The sequence below is a fragment of the Vidua macroura genome, chromosome 1 (genome assembly GCF_024509145.1).
Source record: "Vidua macroura isolate BioBank_ID:100142 chromosome 1, ASM2450914v1, whole genome shotgun sequence".
Classification (NCBI taxonomy): domain Eukaryota; kingdom Metazoa; phylum Chordata; class Aves; order Passeriformes; family Viduidae; genus Vidua; species Vidua macroura.
In genome coordinates this window covers 15177687-15200189 of record NC_071571.1, presented here as the reverse complement: position 1 = coordinate 15200189, position 22503 = coordinate 15177687, and the positions used below count along the sequence as shown (strand labels likewise).

Genomic DNA, 22503 nt, shown 5'->3' with positions numbered 1-22503 from the left:
GCTTTCATGTTGTTCTTAACTCTTTTTGAGGCTTTCTGAGGCTTTTAAAATCTTGTTTGAAAGATACTCTATAATAGAGTTCCTTCTCTGGAGTGCAGGTAAAAGCTCTTGTTCCACCATAGCCACACTGCCAGACTTGGGAAAGCTTGCTCATGTTGTAAATACCACTTCACTGGAAACAGCCTCTGGATGATTCCTTGCTTTTTAAGGAGGTGTGAGAAATGGTCTGAAGTAAAGGAAGCATCTCTGGGATTTGTTGTCTGGAGGCAGGTGCACAGGGAGTGGACAGAAGTGGCATACAAGTGGCATACATGCCTAAATAGTTTGGGTATCCATTTCAGTTGTTCTGTTCTCCTAGAATTGGCTATGCTCTAATTAAGTAATTCTTGTCGTAAAACTAATTAGCTCATTAAAAAATGCAGATTCTTTAATCTTAAAAGTTGTGGGGAAACCATTTTTGTTTGAAACAGTTTTTGAAACGAATTTAATTTTTTTTGTTTGTGCTTTTTGTTTGGTGTTGGTAGGTTGTATTTTTGCCATCTTCAAAAGCTGCTAACCCAAACCAAGCATGTCCTCTCTCACCCCTGTCTGCCTGGGCTCAGAGCCACCTCCATGTTCCTCTGTGAGCCCTGTGTCTTCAGGGAGTGAGGACTCATGCAGATTTCTATATTGCATTTCCAGCAAACTCCGTGTCTTCAGTGCTGGCTACAGGAAGTACATCTGAGTCAGCCACCCTGTCCACAGGCACTTGGAGAGTCTTGTGCAGAATCTGGGGTGGTCTAGTTGTGATTTATCTGATACAGGACTTGCCCAAGCTGAGTGTTTCAACTTTAAATGTTTTTTAATTTAGCTTCATAAAACTGTAGTTAGGAAACAATTCTACACATTCAGAATGCGTAGGTGTTAAATTCAGCTGGGTTCAAAGAAGTTAAATACAGCTTTGATGTAAATTACTTTATGTAAACACAGCAGGAACTTCACATCCGTTGAACAATTTAAGTTCTGTAGCTTCTTTAACCCATGCTCCAGTTTTCTTAAACAATTGAGAGTATTCCGGGGAGGCCCTTCTGACTTCAGTCTGTTTTATTGCATGAAAATATTCTTCAGCGTGTTGGGAAAAAAAAAAGATAATTTTTCTAAGTCTTCAAAGAGACTTCTGATGTTTTGAGTCTTTATTACACTAGAGGTCAGTGTATGATGGGAGCTTCTGTGCTGTGGTATAGAGTTTCTTGCAGAATCCTATTTCATCAACTTTGAAACCAGATTCTAAGAGAAACTGTAGCCTGTTACTATGGAAAAAACTTAACATTGAAGTGTCTTGTGACTTTCTTGGCTAAAGGGTTTTTTGAGCTTCCTACTTTTCATTCTCCATGCTTAGCAAATATAAGGCAAATATCAGTAAGAGTACTTTGATGTGGTAAGCAGGAATGTGCACAGTCAGTTGCTCCAGTGTGCACCTCAAACATTCATCTTTCACTGCAATGCCATGACTTTTTGGTTCATATTTCTCTATGCCAGGGTATTACAGGAGCCATCCTTAGCTTGTGCACTGTACCTCTGAAGGGCATGGTGGGAGAACTGCACATGCACCTATTATTTTTAGAGTAGGTGTCAGCTTCCTGAACACTGAGCTGGTCACTACCAGGTGGGCAGCTTCACTTTTGGCTGTTGAGGGAAGCACAGTCAAGCATGATTCTGTCATGATACTTGCAGAGGTTCTTTCCTCAGCATCTCTTCTTCAGTTCTTCAGATATTTCTTTAAACATCTGGAATGTGCAAAAAGCAGTTCCTGCAGACAGCATTGGGCAAGGGCACCAGAGCAGAACTCCAGCAGTGTTATGTGATGTGAAATGTTACTGAAGGAGAGCCCTGCTGCCTGGGGCAGGCTGCATCACAAATGACAATTTAAGTAAGATGCTGGAAATACCCCACTAGGGTGGATTTGAGCTCTTGGATGTTTTTTATGAGAACTGACTACAAACAAAAGTGCTTGTATCCTGTAACTCTTGTGTAGAGTTCTTCTGAAATGCCTCAGAAAAATAAAAGAACATGGGATGTTAAGCGTTTACAGGCTTGCACCAATGTAAAGTGTAAGTGCAGGCACAGAGCAGAATTTTGCTGTTCTTATGTGATACTCTGAGTGTTCAAGAGACTTGGGCTGATGAACATCTATGTGGCCTTTCTTTTTGGAAAGGTGAGGTGGAAGTGGAAGGAGACATAGTAAAAGGAAAACCAGCAGTCTGAAAATCTCCTTTGCACCTGGCTGCTGCCCAGTAGGTTGTGTTACATGCCTCTGGAGCATTAAGAATAACACCTCAGCTGAGATAGTGTGAAGGAGCTGCTAGAACCTGGTTTAATTGAACTCTCTGTGAGGATTCCTGGCTTCAAAGGGAAGATATTGCACTCTTCTACCTCTTTCCCAAGTTTTTCCAGGCTGCATTTTTTCTTCCTATAAGAAATGAAAATGTACTAAGGCTTTGCAGAATGGGGCTTTATCAAAACATCTCCGTGGTGTTAGGCTTCATTTGGTTGGGCAAGAGCCTGAAAAGGTGATGGCTTTGCAAAACTGATGTGATACAAGTCATCAAGCAAGAAATAAAGCATGCTAAAAATTGCTTTCCTTTTCCTGTCCTTTTCTGATTGAAGGCATGCAGCCTTAATTTGTTTCAGTGGAACTGAAACTCATCAGAGTCTGTTCTGCACGTAGGAGCTCAGGAACTAGGAGGCTTATCTTGAAGAAAAGGTGGTGTAGGTGTCCTGCAGCCAACCCAGTGAACAACCTGATGGATGTCTGCAGATTCTTGCAGAGCAGCTATTTGTCTGTTGCACATGGTGACAGTCTTTCTTGGTTCAGCTGTCAAGTGTTAAATCAGTCCAAGTGTTGATACTCTCTGCACCTAGAAGAATATTTGTCTAGAAGAAATGTAAGTTTAATTATTCTCTTGGATCAAAAATGATGGATCTTCGTGGCTAAACAGAGATGATTACCCACTAGCCCCTCTTTCTAGTTCATAATAGGAAGTGTCCTAGTGATATTTTCATGTCTCTTTCCTTCATGATGGACAAACTAACTCTGGAATCTGTCTGTTGTGTAATAAAGAGTCCATGAAAATAGCAAAAATTAGTATTTGGAGTGTCTTTTCCTGCTTTTGTTCTAAACTCTCAAAATGCAGGGGTTATCAGACATACAGTTCAAGTGGCTTGCCAGGAATTTTTCAGATGAACTACAGAGAGAGTGCAAGAAGTTGCAGCCAAGGTCAGTCTTGATTAGAATTCAATTGCCAGTCCTCAAATTTTGATTTCAATCTCAAATGTTTCCTGATAGGTGCTCTGTACTTGTTAGGTCTTCTGTTTGTATTGTGTTCCTGCCAAAACTTCTCACAAGACTCCTAACACTATCAAAGATCTGTAGCATATAGTGACATAGGCAAATATATGTATGTATAAAAAACCCCAAACCACTCTGTCAAGATATTTCCACTCACACCAGTTATTCAAGGTTCCTTTAAAAGGGTAGACTTCAAAGCTGCAGGCCTTCAAAACTGCAGCACCCTAGTCTTCTCTCTAGCTCCAATATACAAATGTAGCATTTGTCAAAAAAGGAGGAATTTGCCAAAAAAAAGGGAGGAATTAATAAAATGTAGTAGTGGGACAGTGGCAGTGTGCACCAGGTTTAATGTGTTCTGTGCATTATAAATGTCCCCTCTTCCCACCTCACAATTGCTTCCAGGAAGTCTCTGAAGTAGTTGACCAAAATGATAGCTGGATTTCAAATCCTTTATTTTTTTTTTTTTTTTTTAATACTGATATATAAAGAGGAAGAAAGTAGGAACAGCAGAAGTAATCAGGCAACACTATGGTTAAGTAGCAAGAAGGAATTTGGAACCAAGAATTATGTGATAGTGGAAAAACTAGTTTATCTTTCTTCCAACTATCCATTGTTACATCTTTTTTCTTTACCTTTCCTACCACACTGAAGTGCCCACTCATTTACCCTTTCAAATTGCAGGAGTGCTCATTTGAGGGGAATGGAAGCTGGAAATGCAAAAACAATAGCATGTGGTTTACCATATTCTTGGAATTTTAAGCTAGTTTCCACCCTGAAATACAGAGCTAAATGTGGGTAGATCTTGAAAACTGCCTTTAGTGCAATTGTTGTGAGCAGTTACATAACATTAGGGACAAGACTGATTTGCTATCTTACCTGTCCCTATGCATTCTAAGGTAGTCTATGTTTGGGGGTCTGCTTGTCTTCCAAAATCAGAATTTTTCCTAACTCAGGCAAATTTTCTGTCTTATCTGTGTTTTCAATTAATTATTTTTGTTTTGACCTCTTCTCTAGATGCTGTTATTAGAGTCTGACATGTTCAGCAGCTGCAGGAAGCAGAGCAGTGACCTGACTGCTCTTGAAAGTTGTTGCTCTAGTCACATAGGATAGCATGACTTCATTTTGTACCTCCTAATAGATTAAAAAAAAAAAAAAAGTTGAATAAAGTAGTTGTGAAAGTGAAAACAGTATATTTGGCACCTAAACATATGCAGGTGAGCTGAGCCTGAGCTGAGCTAGAGTAAAAATGTTATTCTACTTAGCAGCTGAAAGAGGAGGGAGACAATAATTTGTGCAATAGCACAGAGTGCTTCAGGTGGTTCAGGTCTGCACTGGAGAACTCTTCACTCTCTGTGGAAAGAAGCAACTGCATATGGTACAGAATAGAGTAAGAAGCCCAGAGCAGTTGGTTATTTTAACTTATTATATGTTCAGGGGATTGGCATCTTTAAGGACAGTGTGGTGCTGGGATAATTCAGCTAGTTTGAAACAATCTAACTTGAACACTTAATCAACATGAGAATCCAGATGGGTTAAATCACCCTGCAAAAAATGTTACAGGCACAGCCAGAGCTGTTTTGTATTTGCCAAAGAATAAAATAAAACCAGTTGTGGTTCAAGGTGTGGGGATCAGAAATCAGACCATTTGAGAGTGTTGTTTGCAGAACTGCTTGATAGGTCAAGTGTTCCACAGTAGAAGTCGTCTTGGATCTGTCTCCTGGTTCCTGTGGTCCTAGAAAGAGAATTGGCTTTTTCAGTTGCATCCAGTGATGTTTAAAATATAGGACTTTGAGGGTAATAGTATTTTGGTAGATGCTTCTGGTTTTGTTATTATCTCCAGTGCTGCTTGACCTTATAGAAAGACTGAATATATATAATAATAAAGACTTCTTGTGGGGTGGCTAAGGGAAAGTTCAGTTCTTGTCTGTGTGAATGGACAAGGTAGCATTATGCTCTAAGCTGTCTCAGCCCTTGCAGTCAATCAGTTCCTCTCCTTTGTGCATCTGCCTGCTAGTTCTGAAAGGTTGCCATAGCCTGGGATGCATTGTGGTTCTTACCCATGTTGTGTTTGTTTCTTGTAGGAGGACTGCCTTTGGACTGTGACAAGGTGATGCAGTTGTACCTAGAGGGTCAGGCCTGGATGGCTGGGATTTAAGGTAAACTTTTGCTGAAAAATACATACAGATCTGAACCAAGAGCTATGGGTTGTTGGTTTGGTTTTTTTTTCCCCCTCCTTTTTTTTCTGGAGGTGTTTGTATCAAACATTTAAAGGAGGATCTGTGTGTGCCTTCTAGTGCATATAGTACTTTAATAAAATGCAGTGATATAAGAGTTAAGATTCCAGAGTAGCCCATAGGAACTCCAGAAAAGCTGATTGGTATTTAAATACCTAGGAGATGCTACTGCTGCCTTGGGAAGAAATGTTATTCAATAAGGAAGTAGCAATGAGAGTTCCTGAAACTTCTTCTGAGAATTCACTGGGAGGCAGCAGGCAGCCAAGATGGACCTCCTGTTCCAGCCTTTCTATTGTTCCTTCTTCCAAATATTGTATAACAGAGTAGCTTCAACTATTCTAGATCATGTACAATTTCTTCAAATGTAATATTTTATTACAGATCTGTACTTTCTTTCATGTTGTCCACTCTTAATGTTGCAGACTTTTGATTAAATATTTGCAGTTTAGATTTGATTCAGGATTTTTATCAGCTCTTAGCTATGGAAAAGCATTTCCCTGTGTGAACACAAACCAAGAGCAAAAGGGACCTTTTTGTATGTGGAAGTGCATAGCAGGTTATGTTGGTCCCACAAAGGCAGAGCTTGCAAAATTTCTGTAAAGTGTGGGATTAATCTTGCTATTGGAGAATTGTGTAATTTTGGTTCCTGGAGAGATGTGATTTCCTGGACATGATCAGGAATGTCTCAGTGGTTTTGAATCAGCAAAATTAGTATGTAGATGATTTATCTTTTAACATTCCTTAAAGATAATTGATGTCTAATTCTGGTCATACTGCCAGGCAAGAGCTGTCATGCTATTAGTTCTTTTGCCACATGTAGCCTAAGTTTTCTCTCAGAGGTGTGGAAGGCACCATTTCAGCTGTTGCTCCAGAATTATGTAAGAGCTGTTTTCCTTGCAACTTGTCAGAGCTTCTGAAGTCTGGGAGAACACTGTGTAAAGAGTGGAAATTTGAATGAAATCATCTTCTGCTGGTTTTAACATCTTACTTAAAAAGAAGGAAAGTGAGGGATTGGGAACAGTGCTTACTCTTACATGTGCTAGAAAGCCTGAAAAGTTGTAAAGCATTGCAGTAGAAAAGCAAAGCCTAACCTTGATTCCTGAAGATTTGAGCTTGGAGCATGATCATGAAAAACATGAACTGAATCTTGACAATTCAGGAGTAAAGCATATTAATAAAGTTTCCTCCAAAAATGTTAGAGCAAGCACATCACATCACAGTTATTAGTTGCATGCTTTCTGTGCAGTGAATAATTTAATGAAGGTGAGCAGAAGTAGCGTGTTCTTGCAAGGCTAAGGCAGGTACTTAAAATGATGTGAACAGTCATGGGAATTTCGTTTTTTAAGGGTAATATGGACTTAACTTCTTTTAACAAAGACTCAACTCAAGCCTTTAGAGAATTTCTTGCTGAACTTGTTTCTTTGTATATACCATCATAAAATGGTTGTAAGCTTCAGAAGATGATGCTATTAGACCATGTCAGTGAGTATTCGTCGGTATTTTTAAAAAATCAGCAACAAAACCCAGGTTTATTTTAGTAGAGAATTTACAGAACTAGAGTTTGTTAACAGTATGCAATTTACACACTTGATGTGACACAGCTGGACCATGTCAGATGACCAAGCCATAGGCTGTTTGGATATAGTCTTCAGATGAACGTGTTCATGTTTTTCCACAACATCTTGGAATTCTGTGCAGTATTTACTGTACCTGTTACTGTCTTATAACATATATTCATTAAGCAGTTACATGAAGCCATTACTTCAGATTATCTGACTGAAAAATTATGGGAAAAAAAATGGTGATTTCTGGAGGTCATGACCAGCTTTCTACTTCATTGCTGGAGTTGCATCTAGGACTGGCCAGTTGACTTTGGAGGCTGGGAAGTGTGTCAGATGAATCACTTATACCCTCTTTTCATAAGATTACAATAGAAACAGTTTATGGACAGGTATTTGTTTTTTTAATTTATAATATGCTAACTTTGCTAGCAGCATACTATTTATCATGTGCTGTCTGTATTGCATAGCTTCCACAAAGTCAACAAAGCCAAGGCTTCATGTGCGAATTCATGTGCTGTCTTGCTAGACACTTTAGCAGCCTTGCTTATACGTGAGGAAACATACAGTGCTCCTTCTAACACTGCTGTATTTTTAATTACATACATTTCAGCCAACTTTTGCTGGTTAATATAGCTTGAAAAACAGTGAATGGGTTAATTTCTGCCATCTAGAATAGAATTGGAACATTGGAGATGCCCAGCTTTTGTAAATACTATGCCTGTGCATCAGTCCCCTTCAGGTTAATGTTCTTGCTAGCCTAACTGAAAACTTCATCCTCTCCCTTTTGAAAATAAAGGCAAATAGATGTATTTCCTTTTTTTCTAGGATAGCAGTAAGATTGTTCCTCTCTACTATGGTTTCAGTTTTTATGGTTTTCATTTTCCAAATGCTTTTTAAGCTGAATTACTAATGCTTGCACTATTTTAAAAAATAGTGCATGCAGTTTCTCATAATCCATTGCTGACCCAGCAGTTGTGGTGGTTTTTTTTGGGTTGTTTTTTTTTTTTTTTTTTTTTTTTTTTTTTTTTTTTTTTTTTTTTTTGTTTCTGTTTTGGAAACAGTTTGCTTAAACTTCTGCATTTCTGCATTTAACTGTCCCAGGACAATGGTACTGAACTTCTTGCAAAAGCCAAGCTTACAGGAAAAGTCATCCTGTCAAAAGCGGTTTGTTCTTACACAGCATATGATAATGCTTTTCTTAAAATATATTTGTTTGGCATAAGACCTGTTGTGGCTGGTGTTCTCTGGCAGTGTTACTCACTCTCAGTTTACCTGAGGATGGGAGTGTTAATGTTGCATTTTCCTGGTGTCTTGTGCAGAGAGTTGAGGTCTTTAGTTGTACTTAAAGGTCTTCCCTCTACCAGCTCTTCCCCTTCTACCTCGTTGGTAAAAACAAGTGTTAGACTATTTTCTCCATAAGTTCCTCCCAGTCTTTGGGATTGCATTACTTGAAGGCATCCTCAAACTGATTTTTGTCATGAATTTTATTTAGACCATTGGAAATTTTGAATGAAGATGTCAGGTGAAAAAGGGTGGAATAGGAAGAGTGCAAAAGCATCTTCCTTACTGCTGCATTTTTCTTCAGGCTAATAATTATTGGTAAGAAAGAAGTTATCCCTGATTCAAATCCCAGAAGTTGACATATATCTCTGCACATGGCCTCTGCATGGCTGTTGCCAAATGTCCTTAGCTATTTTTTTATGGTCAAAGCAATGTCCTGACTATTTGAGAATTGTAAACTTTGGATGAAGCCATTCAGTTCAGTTCTGACGCTGCACTTCTTTCTGTAGTATGGCTTTTGAGGAGCAGCCTGTCCACCTGGGTCTCTTGTCCCTGATTTCCATTCACTGAAAGAATTCTTATTTGTTTCTGGGATCTGGATTACTCATGCCTCTTCCCAAAGCTTTTATGGCAGTGCCCTACAGAAAACATCAGACATTTTCAACCTTAGGAATGCGTTTCCCCCCCAAACTGTAATGACTCAAGTGTGTTGCTGTAAAGCCACACTGCAAAGCAGGAGAGGGTCAAGAAATCTGAGAAGAGATTATTCAATTGTGCTGCTTTTGCCAATTTCTTTGAATTGTGGATTCTGACTTCATCAGTAGCGTCTACAAACCTCCGTGTTTGTGACTTGCAACTGATACCTTTTCTAAAAACAGAAGGAGGCAGGAGAGAGAGTGCTCTGTTTATTTCAACAACCACAAGCAACACTTCCAAAATACACTTGTGGTTGTATCCCAGAGTTATGAATCTTAGGTTATCTGGTGGTGAGTAATGTGGTGAGACAGTAGCCTAATATGTCCATGCTTTATTTAGAAAAGGTAGCTCTTATCAGAGGCAAGGAACACCGGTGTTTCACTCTCTGTGCTTGCTGAACCCCTAAGGACAGATACCAAATCTGTTGACGGTTTATGGTGCCAAGACACAGCACTTCCCTCTCGGGGTCTGACTGCAAGTTCTTAAGGATTTTGCAATATAGAAAGAAATAAATTCCTTTCCCTCTCCAGCTGTTCACCCAAATGCATGTTTTAGGCTGTCCTGTGGTTTGATCAAAGTTAACAATGGGTTGTGATATCTCTTGACTAGATAGATTTTTCTTTTTTAAACACTGTTATCTCACTAGAGAGGAGGTTCACTAACAGATTGTAACTGCTTTCCAAATTTTTCAGGCACAGCGTAGATTGTAGCAATTATTACACCTAGAGAATCCTGGAGATTTAGAAAGTATCACTTAATTCTCCTCACTACAGAGTTAAACCTATAGAGTCTAGGAGTCTTCAGTAAGACAATAATCTTTTACTATTCTGCCTACTTAAAAATAAAATGGAAGAGCACAATCCTCCCTGGCAAAGCAGGAGATGCTCAATTTTGGGATTATATACAGTTTGCATTGAGGATAAACTCGGTTGGAGGGCAGAGGCTTTGACACAAAACGTGTGGCTTCGTTCCCATGGACAGACAATGCAGCAGAACTGGGGATTACTGAAGGCTGTGGGACTGTCCACCCTGACTTGCCACCTTCTCCTCGATTCAGAGGGCAGGGAATTGTTCCTCCCCGTGGCAATAACATCACTGTAATTTGTGTCTGATAGTGAAAGAATGAATGATTTATTCTCCCTTCTCTTTCAAGACAGAAAGTGTTTGTGTTGGGGTTTTTTTAATGTTGTTAGTGTTAGTGTTGTTAGTGTTAGGTTTTTTTTTAAGATAAATAAAAAATCCTCTGTGAGTCATTTTAGGCTCTCACAGAAACATGAATGTGCTAAATGGGTAGGTTCCCCTGGCTGAGCCAATGGGGATGGCCAGGCACAGGCAACACTTTTATCCCATGAAAGGGAGGAGGGGTGAATGAGCCAGAAGATATAAGCTGAAACAAAGCCATGCTGTCCTTCTGAGTCATTCGCATACACTGGATGGGTAAGGCTTCCTGCTTCCTGGGACACACAAGTGGGGTCATGATTCTAACAATGGATGCTGGTAAGTCGCTTTTTATTAAATTTGTCTGGGGTTTTTTCTTCTGGGAAGTCTCTCCTTCTCCCCCCCCCCACCCCCAGCTGAAAAGGAACTATCTGTAAACTGGGAAGCAGAATTGTTAAATAAGAGAATGCTGAACCCAGACTTTGCACGCTGTGTGCACTTCACTGTGTGTTACCCTGGTGTTATTTCTTTGCTGTTACTCACTGAAGCACATATCTTCTCCTGCAAAGCAAGACCTCAGAATCAAAAGCGTGTCTGTTAATTTGTATTTATGTCTTCATTGGGACAGAATCTGTGGCCTGAGAAGTGTGTGATGTCTTCCTCTCTTTGATGATGGAGCTGATAGTGTCTGGAAGATACATTCTAGATGTTAGGCTTATTGTAAAGGGTAGTGGTTAACTAACATATTGTCTGTGGCTTCCTCTGCTCTGTGTTTACAGAAATTTTGTACTGGGGAGGAAGAAACTGCTGTATTTCTGTTGTAAGCAGCTCTGTGTTATGTGCTTGTAGTCAAGGAAGCCTATGTTCTATGAAAAAGCACATGCAGGATTTTTAATTTTTTTTTTTTAATTAGGTACAAACATGAAATCTTCAACATAGTTTCTTGTGTGATGGAGAGTGAATGTAGAGTGGTTTCTATAAAAGAAACAAGCAATCCTTGTCTTGAATCTAGAGAGGGGGTGTGTTTCCATGTCATAACTTGCATCCTTCAAATTCCACAGTAATAAAAGACCTTGGATTTTAATGGTTATGGATAGGGCATAAAGCACCAGTGATTGTGCTGTGGCAGCATGCTCTCGGCTGCTCTTTCTCTATACCAGCTGCAAGCATGCCTGCTGCATTTTTAAGAGCTCTGTAGAACTTCTGTCAGCAGTTGGTTCAGCTACTTTTTTTTCACCACAATGCTGAAGCATAATGTGACATGTTCTACAAGCTCTATTCAAAATTATAAACTTAGGCAGATCTTGCTGGTCTGTTTTATCTACTTGTAACATGCTGAGTTTACTCCATGCTAATGAAATGCTCACTGTCCCTCATGTATTTGAATTGATTCAGTTGAGTATTTTCTAGGTCCTAAAGACAAAAATGTCTGTGCCTTTGTATAGTTCTTTGACTTTACTGAGACTTCCAGAAGGTGACCCAGTGGGGTTCTTCATGCACAATTTATAGGAGACAGCATTTCACCCACCCACACTTAATTGAAGTCATTGTATTATTGTCTGTGTAGGCAACTAGTGACTCTTTTTGTGTTAAAGGTATGTTACATGCTTTGCAAATCAGTTAAAACCCAGGCCCTTTAACAGAGATTATAAAATTTAACACAAGTGTGAAGATGAATAAGATGGTATATAGCTGACAATTTTTCCATTAAGTGGAAGCTGATGATTTTTATATTTTGGCCCTTCCATTAGGGTAGCTTCTAGAAGCCCTTAAAGCAGTTTGCATAGCAGGAATTGGCAATCCTCTTCTACCCTTGCTTGAATAAGAAGGGTGGATGCCTAGATGTAGATATCCTGCCCAGTATTTTGGGAGGATGCCCTGGCAATGTTCAGAATTTACATGCCTGTGGGAGGTAGAGATACAGACTTTGCCCACAAGACACTTCTTCCCCTTTGAAGTACCAGAGTTCCTGTACTGCAGTGGAGTAATTGATGTTTTGGGATGTAATGTTTTAGAAGGACTGGTGGGAGGTTAATAATATATGTTTGAAAAAATACCTTTTATTTGCATATACCTATATGCTTGCATTGTGCACTGTTTCTTTGCACTGTGAGGTGAACCATGAAGATAATACTGCTCACCTATGTTTTGTTGGATCCAAACCTGCTTTTTTTCTCAGAACAATGTCACTGCACTGGTTTCTCAGTAATTACTATGCTCTTGTAGTCCTAGTGGTAATTTTCAGTTATACCATCTTATATGGTTAGTAAACACATATTTTGGAAGCTTTTAATTCTGCGAGAATTCTTAAATTATAGTTCTCTATTTCTTTGTGGGAAAATGGTTCTAACTACCTGAAAGGAAACATTGTAATTCAAGGATTTATAACAGGGTATTCTAGTACTTCTCAAGTATATTTAGGTTACAGAAAAAATATGCAAGCAATTCAGTGCCTTATGCTTTAATAACATGGATAGTGCTCCATGAAGTTTATCTGCTTAGTTTCACCCACCTTTTAAAGCTGCACTTGCTGCTGTTGGAACTGTTTGCTTATTTTAAATTATGTGTTTCCTTTATAAGTCAGGGCTGATGACTTCTTTTTTATGGGCATCAAATACTTAAGCTGTTTTTTAAGAGAGCAGAACTTGTCTTCCTTAAGGTAGTTGTAAGAATACTTGTGCATCTGTTTCAAAATTTATTTAATGGGTTTGATTCTGCTGTGTTTGCCTTAGCAGCTTCTAATTTCTGTCAGGAGGCGGACTGAAAATGTTTTGGACGGGGGGAATAAAAGGGAGAGCTGCAAGACAGAGTTGACAGTATAATTGGATTTGAAGCAGCTACAGGCTGGGGCTGTTGCAACAGCTGATTTGATCCTTCTGAGTTTCAAGAGCTATTTATGGTAGATTAGCTGTATCAAAGCTCTACTGTTCCAACCATAAAAGGCTGGTCCTATGTGAAGTTGCCACACTGCATTTGGCTTAGTCCTCAGAGGTTGGAGAGCCTATAGCTTTTTATGTGGATAAATCCAGTGATGGATGGAAATACTAAAGGCAGATCAAGGACTAACACTGTTGAGGACTTCAGATGGCAGCGAACTCTTAAAAGGAGATTTTCATTAATAAATTTTTTGCTCTGATGTTTGGAATCAGCACTTGGATATAGCTCCTGCATATTTACTGCATTTGGTGAACGCATGCTTTTAGGAAAGCGCTGTTCTAAATTTATCTGACTTATCTGAATCATCTTGACTGCACATGTACTTGCCAGCCATGCATGTTGATATTTGGTAACTTTTGTGAAGTCACTTTTCTGTTTTCTAAGTGGGTGAGTGTTAGGTTCTTGGGAAAAGAATCTTAGCTGATGCGAGAAACTTCTTTCAAACAAGAATTATGAAGTACTTGGCCAAAGAGAGCTACAGGCGTTATCAGTAACTATTTTGAGAAGACTTTGACCCCTTTTGCTGCATCTGTACCTTCTTTCTGTCCTCTTTGTGTAAAGGCAGACAAGTGGATTTTTTACAGGATTCTGAAGTAAGTAGCACCTCAGTCGGGCAGCTTGCACGCCGTTGCTTGAGCCAGTTGATTGTGAATATTCACAGCATTGTCAGGTTGAAATGCAAGTGGGTTTATTCCAGCCTGTGCATGCCAGTCCTTCAGCCTTCCTTAAGGCATTTTGTCTTTTTATTCTCGTGTTTTTGCTTAGAAGATGTGTTCATTCTGCTATGGATGGAAAGTCCTGTTGCTGGTTGGTTTGTGTGATGTGTTTCTCTTTTCTTTTTAGGTTTTATTATGTTAACCTTAGCCACAGTACTACAAATGGCTATAAGAACACTTCTATAACAACAAAACTTTCAGTGGTATTTTTCTCTTGTGTTTAAGAAGTTCTATAAATACATGGGAGTACTGTTGCATTGGATAACTGTGCTCTATTTTCAGCCTTGGAGCATTCTGAGGAAGACTTGCTCCAACTTTCCATTCTCTTAGTTTTAAACATTACCAGGACACTGCAGGTAGAAGAGGCAGAAGTTACTGGCGCTGTTTTACCTTCTTCTCCTGCAGGAATATCTTTGCTTACAGTTCCTTCAGCCATTTGTTTCAGAAAGTTTGCAGCATTGTCAGGTTGAAATGTGAGTGGGTTTATTCCAGCCTGCTTAAAGGGGGGGATCATAAAGGACAGGTGGATTGAAAGGCGAGTTTCCTTGCTTCAAGGATATTCCAGGTGCTATATTTTGATCACCAGAAACACAAGAAAAGTGTCCTTGACAAAAAAAAAAAAAAAATTCCTTCTCAATTTCCCTTTCAGGAACTAGCAATTTAAGGCTACCTTACATTTTATTAGGAGTATAAATCTATATTTCTCTGTCAAATGGATCTAGAATTTTTATTCTGAATTATATAAACCTTTGTTTTAGCCCTGGGAATACCAGAAGACAGAACAGGTCTGAAGCATTACTATTTTAAAACCACTTTATGAGTTTAATTATAGGAATATTGTATTGTAATAAACTCCCCCATATAGTGAATCTTTCTCCCACAGACTTTGTTAGATATATATATATGTAAATAATCACCTGTATCTGCATATTTTATAGGAGATTGAATTCTACCTGCAGAAGCAGTGAGTACTAGGAAGAAATTGCCTGATAAATATACTCCTTCAGACATCTTAATTTTTGAGTTGTATAATATATCTGTGCTTCAGTCTGGTACTGAGTTTTAAATGTTTTTACATTGCTTCCAATAAAATGAGTATTTCCAATAAGCATCCTTTTTTATATGATCTGATTTTCTTTTCCTTTGCTAATTATATTTTAAAAAGCAAGTTGCTATAAATTGCTCCACCATTTTAATATGCCTGTTGTGTTCCTGTGAACCTGCTAGAAAGTGTCAATGCCTTAAAGTCTTAAAACAGACCACAGAGATGTCAGATATGGAAGTTAGATACTGCAGAGTGTGCAGAAGCTCTTAACTTGAATTTCAGACTTAAGTGCACTAAGGGTGGAATGCAGGAAACATTTTGATTGATTAATAGTAACAATATCAGCTTCTCTTTGTGCAGCAGAGGTTTAAACTTGTTAGAACAGGTAAATTTTCTTCCCTGTCTCATTTTAAAAGTTAATTCTGCCTCTCCCATGTTGTATTGTCTTGATTGTGTTGCTAAATGACATTTTTGGCAAAAATTTCCAGTAGGAAGGAGGATTGCATATTTTCTCTGAGCTTTATTCAGCGGGACTATAGCTGTGTGCTTGACATGTCTTCACTAAATTCTTTCTATTTGGTACTGTATACGGGATTAAGGTAGGAGGGAACATAAAGCAGTTTTAATCTGTCTTTAACTATGCCATATTTACTTTCTTATACAGAGAAGAAAGATTACACTGTAACTGTACATGGAACTCCCCAGAACTGTCTGGTTGAGGAAAATGAAAATGGTAGTGCACATTGCTCCTTCACAGTGAGTCCAGGTAGGCTCAGAGATGGTGGAGGTGAGCCATTTGTGACCAAGACATTTAGACAGGTCACTGGAATATTTTGCCAGTTTTCTGTTTGGAAAGTGTCTGTCTTACACTTCATAAGAGTATGAGCTGAGGTTTCTCTTGTCTCTATGTTGATGAAGTGGTTTGAAAGCTGTATATAGTTTAGTACATTTGTTTATGCAAAAGGTGATTAAGAATGTGTGGAATTTGTGGTTTGTGGTTTTGGGGGTTTTTAAATGCAACACTGTAATTTTACTTTCTTAGAACATGTTCATACGATCAGGTATCTATGAAACCTTTAATATAATGAACAGAGGAGAAAATTGCACAAACTTATTTAGTTTAAATTGCCATTATTTGAGTTCGTGTTTGCTCCTCAATTGTTGGCTGTTGTGGATGGAAATTTCACTGTAATTTTTCAGGAGGCAAAAGCTGTGGAATAGTTTGCAGGATCAGGGTAGCTGAGATTATTCACTTTCCAGAGGCCTTGCAGTCTGCAGCTTGTTTTTCTTGCTGAATGCAAAAGTTTGTCTTCTGTTTTTGCATGGAGAAGCCTCCATTTGGCTACTGCAGGGGAACACTGAGCTTGCAAAGGGATTAGTGTGCACAATGGTCTCACCTTGTTAATTCCCTGCTTTTCCTATATTCCCTGCCAGACACTTGAGAGTTAATAGACATTGGAAGGTCGTGATTTTTTATGAGCAAAACATGTCCTACTTGGAGTCTGCCTTAAGCAGATAAGAATGCATTGGGTAACTGGTGGTAAAAATGCATCTGATGTCACTGATTCACGTGGTGGTGTGTTGAAGGGAGTCTTTCAGTACAGAGGGTACAACAATTATGCATTAACTCTTCAATGATTTATTTGGATTTAGTTGATGGAATGGTCTCTCTTTGTGCTAATGATGCCAGATTTCAGAGTTTAAAAAAAAAAAAAAAGTGAAGTCAGTTTTCAATGACCCAGATTAAAATTATTTGGTTTTCCATGTCTCTCTTCATGTACACAAAAAAATCATCACAAGGAACTTGGACACCAAGCATCATGTGTCATAATATTTAAAGCCGGATACATTTCTAAAGCAACTTGAGCCTCCATCAGACCACTATGAAGGAAGTGTGCAATTTCCTAACAGAACTGAGCTGTTTGACACCAAAAAATGGCATGCTGTTACCAGTGTCTGTTACAAAGGGACTGCATTCAGGTGTTAATCCAGAGATTGTGTGCCAAAGTACGGTGAGAAGTAAATAATATTTCTGTGGAGTTAATGACTGCCAAATGTGCTCCTTGTGGCTTATACCTGTAAAACTCTTGGCAGTCAGCAAAGATGTGCAGGACTTCATTCCTTCTCTGTTGTATCAGCCTTAGATTTAGGCAAAATTACTGTCTATTCCCTAAAATAAAACAAAGGTAGCACTGTCTCCCATCAGCTCTCTGTGGAAGGATGAAGGACTGTGGATCACTGTTTCAAAACAGTTGCACCAAATGATCTAGAGAATATGCAAGTCATATGTGCTTCACATGTGACTTTTTCAATCTTGCCCTTTCTGACAAGAAGCACAGTTAAGCCTCAGAGACAGCTAGAATAACTCTTTAACTCTTAGAAAATAATTGCCCCAACTGTTTGTATTAGAGCGAAAAATGGACAGTATGTCAATGTCATTTTCCATTAGGTGGCAACTGGCCCTGAAAGCAAGGGGAAATCCTACTGAAAGCAGCATTTCAGGCAGCTGTTGGCATTCCAGCGGTGTCTAGGGTTTGGTAAGGTTAACCCTGCAGCCACAAGTTAGGTCTGGGAGTTGAGACCTGGGTTCATTTGGCTTTGGTGTCAGTCATTGTAACACCTGCCTGCTTTCAGTTCCAATAAAAAAAAATCTGCCAGATGTTTTAACACAGGCAACTGGAGCTGAACAACCAACACAGTTGTTGCTCCAGCAGCATTGGATTTCACTTTTTTACTTCTTCTTTGTGAAGAGAAGCAGCTATTTTTTGTGGTGAGTAAAGCTAACCTTGAATGATATATTTCTTATTGTAGTCAAACATCCAGGGTGTATAGTTCATTTGAAAAGCAGGCTCAAGGCTTTCGTGTTGGTAATTCTAAGCAACTTGAAGCTGAAGCAAACAAAGCTTACTGCATGCCCTAGAGTTAGCTTTTACTAACCTGTTTCAAACAAAAAACATACTCTAACTCCGAGTTGCACTCAGCAAAGGCTGTGAGTTGTACACAGTTGTACACTTTGAAAACACAGCTCAGCCCCCATCCTTTCATTCTGATTGGATAGTAAGGGTTGGCTTGGCAAGTAAGGAAGCTTCACATTTTTAGATGAAGGTTGAGTTTTAGAATGGGAAACTTCATTTCATACCTAAAATTAACTCCGGTCTTTAAAGGCTGCATTACAGATTTAAACACCAAATTCTCAGGTTGGAGTTTCCCATATTTCTTTAAATTCTGTTACTTAAACTAAATGTTAAAAAATAGCACAGAATATGTTTTGGTTATAGAGGTCTGCATACTAAAATACTCTGTTTATCCGTTCACAGATATGTAAAGGTATGCTGCAAATGGAATTGTGATAGATGCAGTTTCGACATTGTCAAAATGCTTTGTCAGTTTATATGTGGAATTATTGGAAACTGTAGCTCTGCAAAAAATCAACATTGCCTTTTCAGTCAACCAACTGTACTGAGAATGAACAAAACCATTAGAAGTTTTCTTGCGGTCAATTCTGCTTACGTAGCAATCATCTAGAATTGTATTTCAGCTGACTAGAGTGTTTTGTACCCAAACACTTGTGGAAGAAACATCTGTTTGCAAAAACTGTTTGCATTTGATGTGTGGACAACTTTTATTTTTTCTTTCCCCTCTTGTTGACATTTCTAGAAAGGATAAGGGTCTTTTGGTTTATTTGGAGCAATAAGGACTAACTGAACTGACCACATATGCTGACAAAGGTAAATTTTAAGAAATAACATGTAAATCTACCCTTGACATCTGCCAAGGATTTTGGAGGAGTGGGATCAGGCAGGTAGATATGTGTGTGTACACATCTGTAAAGGGCAGACACGGATGTGTTGCTGCCCTGAGCAGCTATGAGTGGTGCAGTGAAGGGCCAGGCAGGCTCAGAGCTGGTGCCAGCAGGGTTGGAGTGTAGGAATCTATACCAAGCCTTCATCAGGGCTCCTGATTGTTGTGTGCATCTGAAGGGTGACCTGTCCAGATGGAGATCTTGCAGTGGTGGGAATGGCATGTTTAAGATGTAGAAAACCTGGCTAGGTTAAGTTCTTTTAAAAAGCAGCCAAGAAATGGTTGTCTTGAAGTACATCACAGCTCAAAAGGACAGATTTGATGATTGCATGCTTATTTACAGCATAGTGTGCCAGATTAGAGATAAGTGTTCAGATCAGAGGAACTCTGAAAGGACCTGAAAGAGCTGTGAAGTTAAAAAAAAGCTCCTGTATATGCAAATGTTTGGCATTTCTCTTCCGATCAGAGGCTGGAAGCCTCTGCTGTTCAGTCATTAGATGAAGTCACAACCCTTTAGATGTAAGAGCTATGTTTAGGTGGGCAAAGGAAAATGATCCATCCTGGCACTTACTCAGAATGAGTCATAGAGGCCTAGATTTTCTGGTGTTAATTGTGTTTCTGGCTATATGGATTTGTAAGTGTTAAGTCAAAGGAGAAAACAGTGTCAACACTTCTGTCCAACATTTTGTCCTCTGAGTAAGTAATGTGTTCCAGACATATTAGTTAGGATTCACAGCAATTACTAATTGCAGGAAAAAAACATAAAATCATCCATGACACTTTTGTGTTCTTTGTAGCTGCCCTGCTTTAAGCCAGAGAGGCCAAGAGTGGTCTTGCTATTCATTTGCTTGTAGACTGGTGCTTAGGGCTGTCTTGAAGTAGATTGAGGCTTTAGGTGGATAAATTTCAAAATGAGATCTCCTCAATTTTTGTTTAAGGCCAAGGTTACCAATTTTGTTCTTCTGAGTTCTTTAGGCAGCTGATGGTTTGGATTGGCAGATAGGAATAGTGGAAGGGGCAACCTTGCTTTAAAATTCCAATTTAGGAATCCTTCCCACTTGCCTTTCCATTCCCAATTTGCTCCAGAACCACTCTCTCCAGTAGCATGAGTTGAATACATGGCCACACAGATCAGGAAACTGCTCTGAAGTGTTTTTTTCCACTTCTCTCAAGTCCTCTGGGTTGCTCAGACCTGCTCTCCATGGCTGTGTCAGCGTGGGTGCTGAATTAGCAGCAGAGGAAGAGTCAGGCTTTGAAAAGAGTGGCTCAGTGTGGGAGTGAGCGTGTAGGATAGGTGAGTAGGGAACACTGTGTTGGCTCGGGTTAGATGGCAAGAGAAGAGGTAAAAACTGGAGGGTCTATGAGCTCTATGAGGTTCTTCAGTGCTTTGCTTTCACCTCATTAGATGGGATGTCAACATTTAATTTTTTGTGATGTGAGGTCTATCATACTATGCTTGTGACAGTTTGTTTGCTTGATTTAGAGACTTAAGCAAATGTTGGTAAGACACATAGGAAAATGTGTTGTGCTAATATTCTAATGCAAAAGAGAACTCCTCTTTTATTTTAAGATGCTCTATTGATTCTTGGACTAAGTCTATTGCTGTGTCTTCTAGGCCAGTATTGAAACTGCTCATGATCTTCTTGCCTCTGTGTAATGCTTCTGGAACTGTCATGAGGACTTAAATTTGAACCGTCTTCTACTTGAAATTACTTAGTTCTGCACCTTTGATTTGAGATATATATAAACGCTTTTCTTGAATGACCAAAGCTCATATACTGCCTGTGCTGGCTTGTTTGGACTTGGGTATAAGTAAAACTGGGGCATAATCTTGAATTGCAGCTATGAAAGAATTATATTTGGTATCACAAGTACTTTACAGCTTGATTGAAGTCAGCACGAAAGTAGCACATTTGTGGTGAAATATTAAATGGACAAATATTTTTGATTGAAACCTAAGGCCCAGTAATTGGGTAGAATTTTATGACTGACTTCAAGTGCCTGTGAGAAATTGAATGCAGACAATGAAATGTCATGACAGCACAACTCCATGGAAGTCAATTGTCAGGAAAGAAGTGACTCCACGCATAATCCTCTCAGCAAATGCTTCAGATAAATCAAGGACTGTTTGGCTCACTTTCTTGTACTTCCTGGTGTCATGAGTGGCCTTCCACAGCAGGCCACTTGCTCCCTTTGCAAGACTTTAGTGAGGCAGAGAGGAGAGAAGCAGGAGTTGAGAGAGATCAAGGATTAGGGACCAGGCATTGAGATGGGAAGGTAGAGGTATCTTCAAGGGAAGCACTTAAAGAATCAGAATGAGCTGAGTTAGAAGGGGCCTACAAGGATTGTCAAGTCCAACTCCTGGCCCTGCACAGCACCATCCCCAAGAGTCACAAGAGGAGCTCTCTCATATTTTTGTTTCTTCTGTCTTGATTGGATAAATGAGCTAGTTTAAACAGGATCTTCAGACACCTCTGCTGGGAGCAGACAGGGTTGATATGCTAATAGACTAATAGTCTAAGATTTAATCTAAATATTGCATCATGGGATTACAACCTAGGAGGTGTAAATGACTCGTTCTCAACATGACTTCACTTACATGACCTGTACCCTGACAATGCCTCATCCGGTACCTGGGCATGTTTTACTCCTTATTCATATCTTTGACTCAGTCTGTGAAACACAACCTGCTGCTCAGCTTTGCGGTCTAAGGAATGGTTTGAGTTGAAATGAGCTTCAGGCTGATTAACACTTCTGAATGGCTTCTCTCTTGTGACATGTAACAATTAGTTGAATTACCATGATGTCTTCTGGTGTCTATGTTGCTTCCACGAGCACAGATTTTTGTGTTAAGCACTTCCACTGTTACCCAGGGAGCAAAGCATGAGTGTGTCTCTCATGTTGCTAAACTGGTGGTTAAAACCTAACCATGAAAGCCGATGGAGCTGAGATGTGCCCTTCTGCCTGCAAAAGGATGCCTCACTGCATCTCCTGCTGTGCAGACATGTGTGGCTCTTCCTCCACGGAGGAGCAATTTTGTCAGTTCACTGAAGGTTAAGTGTATTCAGTAGAGTTCAGTAAAAAACAATGTAGTTGGTGGTACTGTTCCCATGGTCATCAAGCTGTGCTCCCTGTGGGTGGTCCAGCAAGGCAGACAGGCTCAAAATGTTTGGAAATATGTACACAATTCAGGACCCTGAAGCTGGCCAACATGGCTGTCTATCCTACAAGAGTATTGGGTGCCAAAAAAAATTGGGCATTCAGCTTTATCCAGCCCATCATGTTTTTCTTTGTAGCTAAAAGTCTTTCTTAAAACTACCTGCCAAGTGTTGTAGCTGTTTAGCTTTAAGGGTTGACAGCTACCCAAACCTGATTTTATTGTAGGCTAGAGATTTAACTGGCAAGCCACTAAAAATAAATAAATAAAGGGGGTTGATGGTGCTGTAGGAGTTTTGCAGGCCAGACTCAATTTGGATTCTTTTCAGCTACTTTTGGAGCTCTTAGCAAAGCAACAATCAAGCTTTTGGGTCAGATTCTTGAAGTAAATTGTTTTAAACTTCTTTTGCTTTTTCAAATAATCATAATAGTTAAAAAAAAACTCATTCTGCTTCTAGGGGAGATCCCATACAAGTGAAAGGTTCCCCTTCCCCCTACACTACAAAGGATCTCTCCTGGTTAGGGCAAACAGGCAGCTTGTGATTTTGACAATAGGTCTTTGTGTTCTGAAGACATAGCATAAATTATT

The 22503-nt window shown here is 39.4% G+C and overlaps 1 long non-coding RNA gene across 1 annotated transcript in view; it reads left to right on the top strand.

The window, feature by feature from the left end:
* Positions 1-22503, top strand: part of LOC128809477 (uncharacterized) — a 69320-nt gene that overhangs the window by 22865 nt on the left and 23952 nt on the right. The window contains exon 2 of the long non-coding RNA XR_008437732.1: positions 5410-5484. This is a non-coding gene — a long non-coding RNA (uncharacterized LOC128809477). The remainder of the gene's footprint in view (positions 1-5409; positions 5485-22503) is intronic.